Consider the following 12,083-nt stretch of genomic DNA (forward strand, 5'->3'; position numbering starts at 1 on the left):
AGTTGAAATGAGTGGAAGTGGATATCAATTCTTTACATTGATTTGATTCAATGCTCTATAATCTATGCAAGTTCTTAGATCACCTTCCTTTTTAGGAACAAAGAAGAGGGGCGATATTGCGGGAGACTTAGATGGTTTAATGAATCCGTTAGCCAAGTATTGATCAAGGGAAGTTCTCAGATGACCATTTTCTTTTTCTGTTAGAGCGTAAATTCTACTACAAGGAAGCGTAGCTCCTGGAACCAAATCAATTTGACAATCATACTCCCTATGAGGGGGCAAAACCTCTGCTTGTATCTCCTCCTGAAAAATATCCTGATATTGCTGGTATTCTGATGGCAAGGAACCGATTTCGCCCAAGGTGATTTCAGCAGCATGTTCTGGCTGTAAGAGCTCCACAGCACCTTCCACACTCCGACATGAGTTCTCACAATCTGCAGTAAAGGTTAAGGTTCTGGAACGCCAATCAATGACCGGGTTGTGCTTTTCTAGCCAAGGAATTCCTAAGATTATTTGAAACTGACAGGCTTGAATTAAGTCAAAGGAAATCCTCTCCTTGTGTTCTTCCTGACAAACCATAACAAGGTTGTTTATGCACTGTGTAACCGGGCCAGACACTAATGGAGTGCCATCCACTCCAGAAACCTTCTCAGCTGTGAACTTTTCCGTTATGGAGAATCCTAATCTACTTGCCAGACGATGATCCATATAGTTGCCGATGGCTCCACAATCAATGTAAGCATTCAACGAAAACCTTTTGGTGGGACTCTCAGGACTACATAGGACAATTGGAAACACAAAGTGTGAGGTCACCGAAACCTTCTCTACGCTCGACAAGCTGACCTCTACACTTGTCGGGCACTGGAGTTTTCCGACACCTGCTCCTTCTTATCTTGATTAACTCCTCCCAAAGGCTTTCTTGTTGGTTTCACTGGGCAATCCATCAAAAAGTGGCCGGCCTTCCCACAATATAGACATAACTGTTGTTGATGCCTCTTGTCTCTTTCCGCCTGAGAAATTGGCCCTCGTATTCCTCCCAGTTGCCTAGGTTCGGGATGGACCTCGGTCCCAGACTTTCCAGCAGGTTCCTTAGCACGAACAAAATAGGTTCGACTTTCTGAACGAGAGCGATCGGTTCTTCTATCCTGCAGACGATGATCCAACTGGAGAGTCAAGTCAATGAATTCCGTGATGCTCTCCGGCGGGTTTACGACCTGGGCCAAAACATCTTTTAACTCACTTCTTAGAACACGATAAAACAAGGTTGTTCTTTTCTCAATTGGCCAATTAGCTTCAGCAACCAACCTGTTAAAGGTTGTCACAAATGCTAGTAAATCTTGATTGCCTTGTCGAAGTGACAGCAACTCATTGTCTAAGGCCTGTCCTAGGGAGTGATGAGCGAAAAGTTTTTCCAATTGTTGTTGAAATTCTTGGACATTTCTCAACACAGGGTCATCTCTGTTGACTAGAGGAACAGACCAGTCAGCATCGTAGCCACCCAAATAGGACAGGACAAAGGCCACCTTAGATTGATCAGAAGGAAACATTCCTGGCCTGCACAAAAAATGTAACCTGCATTGATTTAGAAACATAGCAAATTTCTTTGGATCTCTTGTGAAACGCTCTGGGGGCGCTAACGGAACCTTTCCAGGGACCACCACTTGAACAGGAACAGGAGCTGAGGTGGACACTGAAGCCTGTGGGTTACTCATGGGCAAAGGAACCTGTCCTGCTTGAGTCTGTAAGAGCTGACGAGCCAGTTCCTCTGTTCTATCTCTATTTACCACCAACTCTCTTCGAAGGGAACTGGTCTCTGAACGGGCTGCATGGACTTCAGCTCTTAGCTCTCCCAACAGTTGCGTCAAGGTATCAATTTCAGGAGTCTCCATGGTGTTCAGGCAGAGTGTTTTTCAGCACGGCTTCGCGTTCTATAACGCTTACCTGAACTCCGCGGGAACACCACTTGAACTCTTCTCAGAGAGCGATGCTATTCTCTAATCTAAACCTTAATACCGAGCTGGATTCCTATAAACACACAGAAATTCTCCTAAGCAACTTCAAACTTTCATAAACAAGGGCACTAGCTATGTGTTTGCAGTAGTAATATTATACACCTTCTCTTTACCTTCTGTCTTTTTATGGTGGGCTCTCCATCCTGCTTCAGCGCAGGGGCACTTCTTCTGAAGAAGGGACTGAGGTTGCTGAATGGAGGGCGTGTATGAGCAAGATTTAATTACAACCTGACTAGAGAAATATCAGAAAACTGTGAATGGGAATTACAGAGAACAACCAATGACACTGCTACCCTTCCAAAAATAAAACCACTCAAGAACACTCGGAGAGTCGTCTGTTCAACGTGCTACTATGTGTGAGTGAAAAAGGACTGGAAGTGGAACGTGAGTGACTAGCTTCAGCAGGAGAGTGCCCTTGAGGAACTTTAACACAATGCACAATAAGATACTCTCAATACCTAAGGCACTTTTCAAGAAAACAACACATGTGTGGAAAGGTTGCCAAGTAAAGTTGCTGTGACTGGAAACTCCCAATACGCTAAGGCATGCTTCAATGAGACAACAAGTGTGTGGAAACGTTCACCATGTAAAAATGCTGTGACTGGAAAACTCTCAACGCACAATGGCACACTTCAAGGAAACAACATGTGTGTGGAAACGTTTGCCGTGCAAAAGTGCAGTAATTGGAAATCTCTCAAAATACAGTACGGCACACTTCAAGGAAACAACAAATGTGAGGAAATACTTGCTGCGAGTAAATGCTCTGACTGGAAAAACACCTTAATCACCTAACGCACTTCAAAGGCAGCCGAGAATCAGTCAGGAGCTAGCGGTGACTGGAACAGCTGACCGTTACGCTCACCTAGCTCCCACAGGGGCGTCGATCTGAGCTGGACAGCTGCGGTCTCCACCAATGTGACGCGTAGTGCCGAGATGACGGACTGGACTGGCCCACCTAGCTTTGTTTGCTTGGCCCGTAGGAATATTCTTCTGCAAATAGAGAAAGGGAATTAACCACCCGTGGAGTTGAGCGTTAACCCCCCCACTCCCGCTGTTCTCCCCACTGATCACCTTTGCTGTCCCCTCTTATAGTCTCACCTGATGGTTTGGAACGATGCGCTCTCCATCCTGCATTGATCGCAGGGGCGCGTAGATAACCAGTTGCTTCACTGGCTCGAAGGAATTGTGAGTTCCAGAACAATATTGACTCTGAGATTCCTGGCAAGACGCCGTAAGTATGTAGTTCGTAAGAGTTCAAATGTGTGACTTTCACTCTTGTCCGACTCCTTGCAGGTTGCAGCTTGACCCTAGCGAAGAGTTCCTCGTGGCAACCAGTAATATTCAGGTAAGGATTTGTATTATCCAACACAGTTCGATAAAATAATGTCAATATGTAACCTGTTGCTTTCTCCCTTATTCAGGCACTGAGAGAAAGTATGAAGTCTCGTGGAATAATGCCTCCGGCGGTAAAATCAGGTAAGTCTATTGTGGTGAGGAGGTTTCCCCTTGTTTGTCCCTTTGTTTCACTTTGCTGTCCTTCTGTTTCCCCTTAGGGGCCGGGGTTCGGCGAGGATGCAGTGGAAGCTGCGCCGACCCGTGAAGAAGAATAGTACCCCCGGTGGTAAAATCAGGTAAGTCTATGGGGGGGTAACTAATATTGCCTCTGTGTATTCCCTTGGCTCACCTTGCTGTTCTTGTCTTCCCCTTTGGTGCCGGAGTGCGGCGAGAGCATGCAGAAGGATGCGGTGGAATGTGAAGATGCTGGGAAGGCCGGTGAGTTCAGCGCGGTGCTGCTGCAGGCGAGGGGACGCGCATAAAATAACTTCTTTCTTCCAGCTCGAAGGCGCGATGGATTGGGAATTCAGGTAAGGTTCAAAGGTATTGCTCTTGTTCTAACCTTTTCTCCTTCTTTCGCCCTTTTTCTAGGAGCTCCGGACTCGAGGCGGGCGTGGCAGAAGACTGGATGCAGACTTGCAGGCACGGTGAGCGTTACGCTGCTGGATGCAGAATAACGTGAAGCGTGTGCTGCTCTTAGGGCGTGGTTTAAATAGCCTCCAAAGTAGTCCCAGGTAAGTATTCCTCCCCAGCCCCACCCGAGTAAAAAATAGTCCCTAGGTAAAGTACTCCCTTCCAAGCCTCCTTTGGCTTGGAGCTCTTGCAGCATGGTCTGCATCAGGTGAGTTTGCAGCATGGACTGCATCAGGTAAGTTTTAATCTATGAGCCTGGCGCCTATGGCGCCAGGACTGACTCTCCATATGAGCCTGGCGCCATATGCGCAAGGACTGCACCCAAATAGCCCCTAGCAGGGGTTGTTGGGCTTGCTTAGTATAACTTGATGCCTGCTTCCGGGTTTGCTGGACTTGGTCTGGGTCCCCGGGGGTAGGCATCATGACATTGACTGACAGGAATTACGAACGAGGACTCTGAACTTCCGAATGAATGCTGTGACGGAAACCTGGAAACTAAACCAAACGTAATCAGAGAAATGCTAAAACTGAGGTGCTGAGGAAACTGTGGAAGTTACAGACAGGTTTTAACGGAGACAGAGCGGACCGTGATAAGCGTTAACTGCAAAAGCAGAAAGACGCGAAGCGCGGAGCACTCGAGGGGAGGGGCTTAAGTATGGAGTTAGAAAGAATGCCTAGACCCAAACAGTGACTTCAGGAACAAATGAGGCGGCCATGTTTGGAAGTCAGGAAGTGTCTCCCTTGCCTGCTCCTTCACCACTGAGTCTGCGCTCCATCCATGAATGGTAGACGCAGGACCAGGTTTTCTTGGAGCTTCTGTTGGGAGTTTTGGCTGTGATCATGACAGGGCCTCGGGTGTCCAAGCCACCAAGGCAAACAGGGAACCCCATGCATTTCCGAAAAGAGGACATCCGTGGGAATCCGCAGAGGTATGATTTGCCCAAATCGCCCCAGAATGTATTACCCAGACACCCCTGCAAAGTCTGAAATGTGGGGAAAAAAACATTTTCCGCACATTTCGCTCGGCTCACCCATCGAAACACGCCCCCAACAACACATGGCCTACGGTCCTGCGTTCCCACAGGTGTCCCGATGAAAACGGTACCTCACATGTGTGGGTGCACCTACCTGGCTGCCAATGGGAAAGCCTAAAACACAAGTAACCCCAAGTCTGTTTTCAGACCGGAATTTCAGACGCTCTGCCGATCGGCACAACATACAGATATGGGCCTCGGGTGTCGAAGCCACCAAGGAAAACAGGGAACCCCATGCATTTCTGAAAAGAGGACACCTGTGGGAATCCGCAGAGGTATGGTTTGCCCAAATCGCCCCAGAATTTATTACCCAGACACCCCCGCAAAGTCCAAAATGTGGGGAAAAAACGCATTTTCTGCACATTTGGCTCGGCTCACCCATCGAAAAACACTTCCAACAACACATGGCCTATCGTCCCGCGTTCCCACAGGTGTCTTGATGAAAACGGTACCTCACATGTGTGGGTGTACCTACCTGGGTGCCAAGGGGAAAGCCTAAAACACAAGTAACCCCAAGTCTGTTTTCAGACCGGAATTTCAGACGCTCTGCCGACCGGTACAACATACAGATATGGGCCTTGGGTGTCCAAGCCACCAAGGAAAACAGGGAACCCCATGCATTTCCCAAAAGAGGACACCCGTGGGAATCTGCAGAGGTATGATTTGCCCAAATCGTCCCAGAATTTATTAGCCACAATCCCCGACAAAGTGTGATATTTGGTGGGGAAAAAACACAATGGTCACTTTGTCTGGGGTGCTGGGTAATAAATTCTGGCCCGCTTCGTGCAAGTCAGACCTCTGCGCATTCCAACGGGTGTCCTCTTTTGGGAAATGCATGGGGTTCCCTGTTTTCCTTGCTGGCTTCGACACCCTAGGCCCAAATCTGTAGGTTGCTCTCATGAACAAATTGTGCTGTGGCGAAAGGCTTGGGGTTACCAGCGGGTTTTCCTTTTGCGCCCACGGTAGGTGCACCCACACATGTGAGGTACCTTTTTCGTCGGGATACCAGTGGGAACGTGAGAAGGTATGATATCTGTTGTTGGCGACCTGTTTCGGTGAGTGGACACAGGGAAATGTCTCTGAAATTGGCTGGAAATGAAGACAATTCTCAGACATTTCGCTCTGGCCTCCCACTGAAACACACCGCCAACAACACATGGCCTACCTTCTCGCGTCGAAAAAGGTACCTCACATGTGTGGGTGCACCTACCGGGGGGGCAAAAGGAAAAGGGTAACCCACTGGTAACCCCAAGTCTTTCGCCACTGCCCATTTTGTTCATGTGGGCGACCTACAGATTTGGGCCTACAGTGTCGAAGCCAGCAAGGGAAACAGGGAACCCCATGCATTTCCCAAAAGAGGACACCCGTGGGAATACACAGAGGTCTGCCTTGCGCAAATTGCCCCAGTTTTTATTAGTAGGTAAATAGATAGAAATCAGGGTGAGAGATCCGAGAGCAGCTGTCAAGTTTTGAAGCTATTTTATTTTGCCTTCAAAAGGATTTTGCACAGATTAGTATTTTTAAACATTTACAAAACTTTCGATAAGCACGAAAGGTTAGGTGGACAGATATTTCTTTTTTTGCGAAATACAAATGAGTATCGTCCTCTTTTCTTGCGGAGGAACAATTTTCACAGTGATGCACGAGTATACAGTACAAGTGGTGGATGACAGAGGGTGTCAACAGTGTGCGGCCCAGGACTGTGATTGGTCCGGGGGTACTAGAACAACAATAGCGAACACAACATTATTCTACAAACATATATAAACAGGGGTTGTGCCACCCGGTAGGTGCACCCACACATGTGAGGTACCTTTTTCGTCGGGACACCTGTGGGAACGCGAGAAGGTATGACATCTGTTGTTGGCTACGTGTTTCGGTGAGTGGACACAGGGAAATGTCTCTGAAATTGTCTGGAAATGCAGACAATTCTCAGACATTTCGCTCTGGCCACCCACCAAAACACACCGCCAACAACACGTGGCCTACCTTCCCGCGTCCCCACTCTACTCTGACACTCGCGTATTTCCGTTGTTTTTCCAATGGATTGTGTGAGCGCGAGTGCCAGAGAGAGAGGGTCTGTCAATATTTAATTCTGATTTACATATTTTAGCATTAAAAAAAAGGGAATAAGATCATCCTGGAAGAAATTAATAGTGGGTTAGAGAGAAGGCTTTGAAACCACCCATACATACAAAAAAAAAGGCATTCAAAGATTATTATAATGGCAGCTCAATACTCCCCCCCCCAACCTGATCAAGCCTGGTCATAGGAGGAGGAGGACTTTTATGAATATAACAATGTGGCCATAGCTGATAGTTCCAAGAGGGTTTTAGGATCCTCTGTAGAAACGTCTATAAAGAAAGCTGTCTGCAAGATACTATTACCCATTCAACACCATTTAGACAGCATGGAGGAGCATTTACAAACAGCGCCTCAGCTGGGAAAGAAGAGAACCCAGAAAAGAAAGCACCTGTCAGATGGGGGATGTACACCGGCTCGTAAGAGTAAGGACTCCTTTACCCCCCGAGCAAGCCTGATCAAGCCACAACTGCCATATCAGACGCCTTCTCCAGGTTTAAGAAAGCCTTTCTTACTAGGAAGGAAGCCCCTTCCAATATCTTACCCTCTCACCCCGAGGAAGACAATGCGGGTGGCAGACCCTCGAGCCCAGAGGAAGACCAACAGGGCTATGATGACGACTATATCCAAGGGGAGCATCACTATGAGAACCAGACCCCATATCCTCCGAGGAGGACAAGCATACTTTAGGGTCTAGACCCTCTTCATCTGGGAATATGGCAGTCCCAATTCCCAAGCAGACTTCTGGGAAACAGCCTACTCTTGAGGGTATGTTCACTCCAGAAGATTTGGTCCACCCCAGATCAACTGACTGGGAACCGTCATCCAGGGCGACTGAATATATTAAGGCCAGACTGCGGCAGCCACTGGAAAAAGAAGTCCGAGCTAAGCTCCACTCTGAGTGTCCTTGGCCAGAGATTCCCGGCAAGGTGGCCTTGACCCCTGAGTTGGACACCAAAATGATCACCTTCCCAGGGAAGAACGTGAAGGATCCAAAGAAAGCTATCGACCGTGCCTGGCGTGCTTGTCAAGACAAGGTCCTGGACATCTTTAATGGACCCCTGACAAAAATCATGGAACACAGCCAAAGAGGCCATTGATACGGCAATCCGATTGACCCCGCTATTCTCGCAGGTTGGTCCCAAAGGGCACTCTGCATGCTAGGGAATGCCGACTGTGCCATTTCTACTGAGCGTAGAAAGAGCATTCTCCTGAAAATCGACCCTAAATTAGGGCAACTGGCAGAAACTGAGTCTGGGCCAGCTGCCCAGGGGCTTTTATTCAGTGACCCGATCGTCAAAGAAATGGCGAAGTTCGTTGGTACCTTCACTGCCTTGGACAAGGCTCAAGCTTCTATCAAGAGAGTATCTGCATCCTAAATATTCTGGGCACAAGGCAGGGGTCGCTCCTCCGGCCGATACTCTTTTGACAGAAGACCCCATCATACAAGAGACCCGCACAACTCCTGGCAAGATGGCTCAGAGACCTTCTTCCCTTCCAGGGGACGAGGAAGAGGACGCGGCTGGAAGTGAGCAGCCAGATATCCTGCCCAACAGCCCACAGGTCAGTAACTAACAGCGCCCACGCCACCGTCCCCCATAGGGGGGAGAATAGCTCTCTTTGCGCAGGCTTGAGACTCCTTCTCAGGGAATGCCTGGATACCTTGCTGCTGAGCTCTTTCTATGGAAAAGAATAAAGAAAGAGAAGCATAATGTTCGCCTCCGTGTATTTAATAGAATTAAGACTTTCTAAGTAAGTTGTTCTGGAAACTCTTTATTATATATACACTTGATCACTATTTTAATGGTTTTATATATTTTAAATGCATATGTGTTTTTTCTCTTTTCTTCTTATTCTTGTTAATATATGAATTGTGTTGAAAGTTTTTTCTTTTAATGATTCTTTCCTATGTGCTAAAAGTTTAAAATTAACTATTGCACAATAAACAATAAAGCAAAAAAGAATAAGCAAAGATAACAAGATGCAGCAAGCTGAGTAATGAATCAGGGGTGTGAGGCACGTACTAACTGCAATGTACTTGAAAAGGATATGTTCTTGGGTTGTAAAAGGGATAAAAGTGACCCCACAAGTCACTAAGACACAGAAATGAAGGAAGGGGGCAGTAAGCAGTCAATAGTACCTTTTTGCAGTTCTTAGTGGTCTGGCAGCACCAGACCAGACGTCTTGGCACTATGCGAGCGACTGGGAAGATTGGGAGAGTGCAAAATTTAACAACACAGGTCCTGGTGGTTTAAATGTGTCAAACTATTCTTGAAACACGGCTCTAAGCAGTTCAACTGCGAAAAACACTAGGCTCCTGACAGTCTTGGCTCTCAGCGTGCTGAGAGTCCCAATACAGGTACTCAGGGACAAGTTGTGTCCTTGTTCTCGGGCTCCCAAACACAGGAGAGGCTGGCACAATACTGCAGGGGTCCTTCAATACAGCAAGGTCCTGGGTACCTATGTGGCTGGCAGAGAGGCAGGTCTTGTTCATGCAGCAGTTTCACTCCCAATGGCCCCTGAGGATGGTTAGGGAACTCCTGTCTTTACCTCACAACTGGAGGACTTTGGAAGGGACTGTTCTCACAACAGGGTACACCAAATTCTTCTTCATATGTTGAAGAACAAAGGATGATTCAAAGAAGTGGTGGGAGACCCTTTCATTTAAAGGTAAAAGTCCATAGGTGATTGGACTAAAGCTAGCCTGCTTTCGACGTCCAATCCCTACTCTTGAAATGAATGGATTATACCCTTCGAATATCATAGCCAAAGGGCTATGCACTAGAGGAAGTGGAGGCGCCAGGAAGGAGAGCGAGAGAGGCAGAGAGAAAGAAGATGCTAGAACCTTCCCCCAACTGTACAGGGCCCTCCCTGTCTACACAAACACTAACCCCACCCCCTTACCAAGAGGAACGAAGACCCCTTCGATATGCAGCACCATGGTGTGAGGTTTCTCCTTTTGAATGGGTGTGCTCCTTTGATTCCTGGGCTCAGTACAACTTCCTGTTGAGTGGCTTTGTAAAGACTGGAGGAGGGCATCTGTACTTCTGTCCTCTATATATTTGGGACAAAGGCAGGGTTCTCTATTTGGTAGCTTGGACGAGCAACCAAAACTTAAACACTCAGGAGGTGATGCAGGCATGTTCTTTAGTACAGTGAGTCCCCAAGCCCCACAAAGCAATGTCCACCAACTATGTTAGGTGATAACATAGCTTCTTTATATAAAATAAGGTTCAGTAATATATATACATCTAAATAATAACACTGTGTACTCAGGCAGTTCTATTAAAAGAATGGCAGATATATACGCAATGTGGTACCACACTTTACTTAAATCCAGAAATAAATGCACCAACTGCACACAGCTTTAAATAGGCCTGTGAATTCTTAAGCGAGGTGTAACAGCATAGATTAGGGAAGAAAGGCAGGTTAGTTATGAACAGTGGCAGAATGCTTTCTTTAGACTAGATAAATATATGTGAGGATACCCCCACCTGAGCAACCAGTAATGGAAAAGTTAGGGAATAACTTATCTTGTCTTTTACAGCCCAGTCAAAAAATGTTCAATAACCCTCTACTTTCTTCTTAAAGGTTCTACCACCCCAAAATACCTGAGAGGCCACAGGAAAACAGGATCCAAGGCGAATCTGGGACCCCTGGATAAGCCCTGAGGCTAGAAGATGCACTTCCTCGCCACAGTGCCTTTGGTGCTTTGGCAGGCAAAGTGGCAGAGTTTCTCGTTTTCACTTGACGATTCCCTTTAAGGATTGACCCCTCCCTTGGAAGAAAGAGCCACTGGGATGCTGAGTCCTAGAAGAAAAATGGAACCAAAGTCTTTCTGAAGAGCAGCAGTTTTGCTCTTTGAAGTGCTCTCTGCTGGTCGACGATTTCTCCGACTGTAGAGGTTCTGGGAAGATGAAACTTGATGTGGGCTCTGTAAAGGCTTGGCAGATGAGAACAAGACCCCTGGGGATCTACGATGACGTCTGGCGGCGACGGGTTCATAGGTCACTTTTGGTGTCATAGAATATAGCGGTTTTCCACTTTTGGGTTATTCCGTGCTGCAGCTGCAGCACGGACCTCTGGATCGCTTCTCGCGATCTGGACTTGACCACTGGAGTGGACCACGGACCCTGACCAAGTCTGGACCCTTGGGACGTCTTCGTTGGATTCTGGTGCCGGGAAACCCACTGGCAGAACATCCTCGGCACTCAGCGACCCTGGACCTTCTCCGGCAGGAATAAGTGGTCCGTGATGATGGCAAGGATGTCCTTTGAAGTATTCCTGGGCAGTTTGGAACTTTTGCAACTGGGTGTACAGCAGCACTATGCCAGGGTTCCCATCTTTTCTGGGTGGTAGAATGCAACAGGGTTCCAGCGGTCACAAACGCTCCTCCGGACCCTGGACTTCGACTCTGGATGTCTGGGCACTCCTCTTCATGACTCACAAAGACTCCTTCTCTGGACGGCAGGCACCCAGGACTGGCTTCCAGGGCACTTCAGATGAAGAGTAGCAGGTTGCACAATGGTCCCTCGTAGCTCGGGGAAAGGTCTCCTAAACAAGTCCTCTCTGGATCAGTCCTTGGAAGAACACAGCAGCTTTTGGATTACACAAAGAAAAGGCAGCAGCAGACTTCTCCTCCAGCTGGTCTTCAAGGACAGCTTCTTCTTGCTTCAGCTTCTGAACAAATTAGTGAGTGAGCGGTCCCCGTTATACACATTTGATCCCCATTCACTCAGGCAGAGCCAGTCTCAGTCAACCAATCACGCAGAAGGGCATTCATGCAAGCAGGCAGCCAATCAGGCTCACAGGCACTCAGGCCATTCAATCCACCCAGATATCCATAGCTAAGAATGTGGCTTGGGTTAAGCACCCAGCCTTTCAGTACACTACACTGCATTCATGTCAGTTTCAGTCAGGGCTGTCTCAGGCCTTGTGTCACATACAGAATCCAGACACTCATAACACAGAATGTGAGTTGGCTTCA

Source organism: Ambystoma mexicanum, chromosome 14, assembly GCF_040938575.1.
Source record: "Ambystoma mexicanum isolate Mex_15411 chromosome 14, UKY_AmexF1_1, whole genome shotgun sequence".
Taxonomy (NCBI): domain Eukaryota; kingdom Metazoa; phylum Chordata; class Amphibia; order Caudata; family Ambystomatidae; genus Ambystoma; species Ambystoma mexicanum.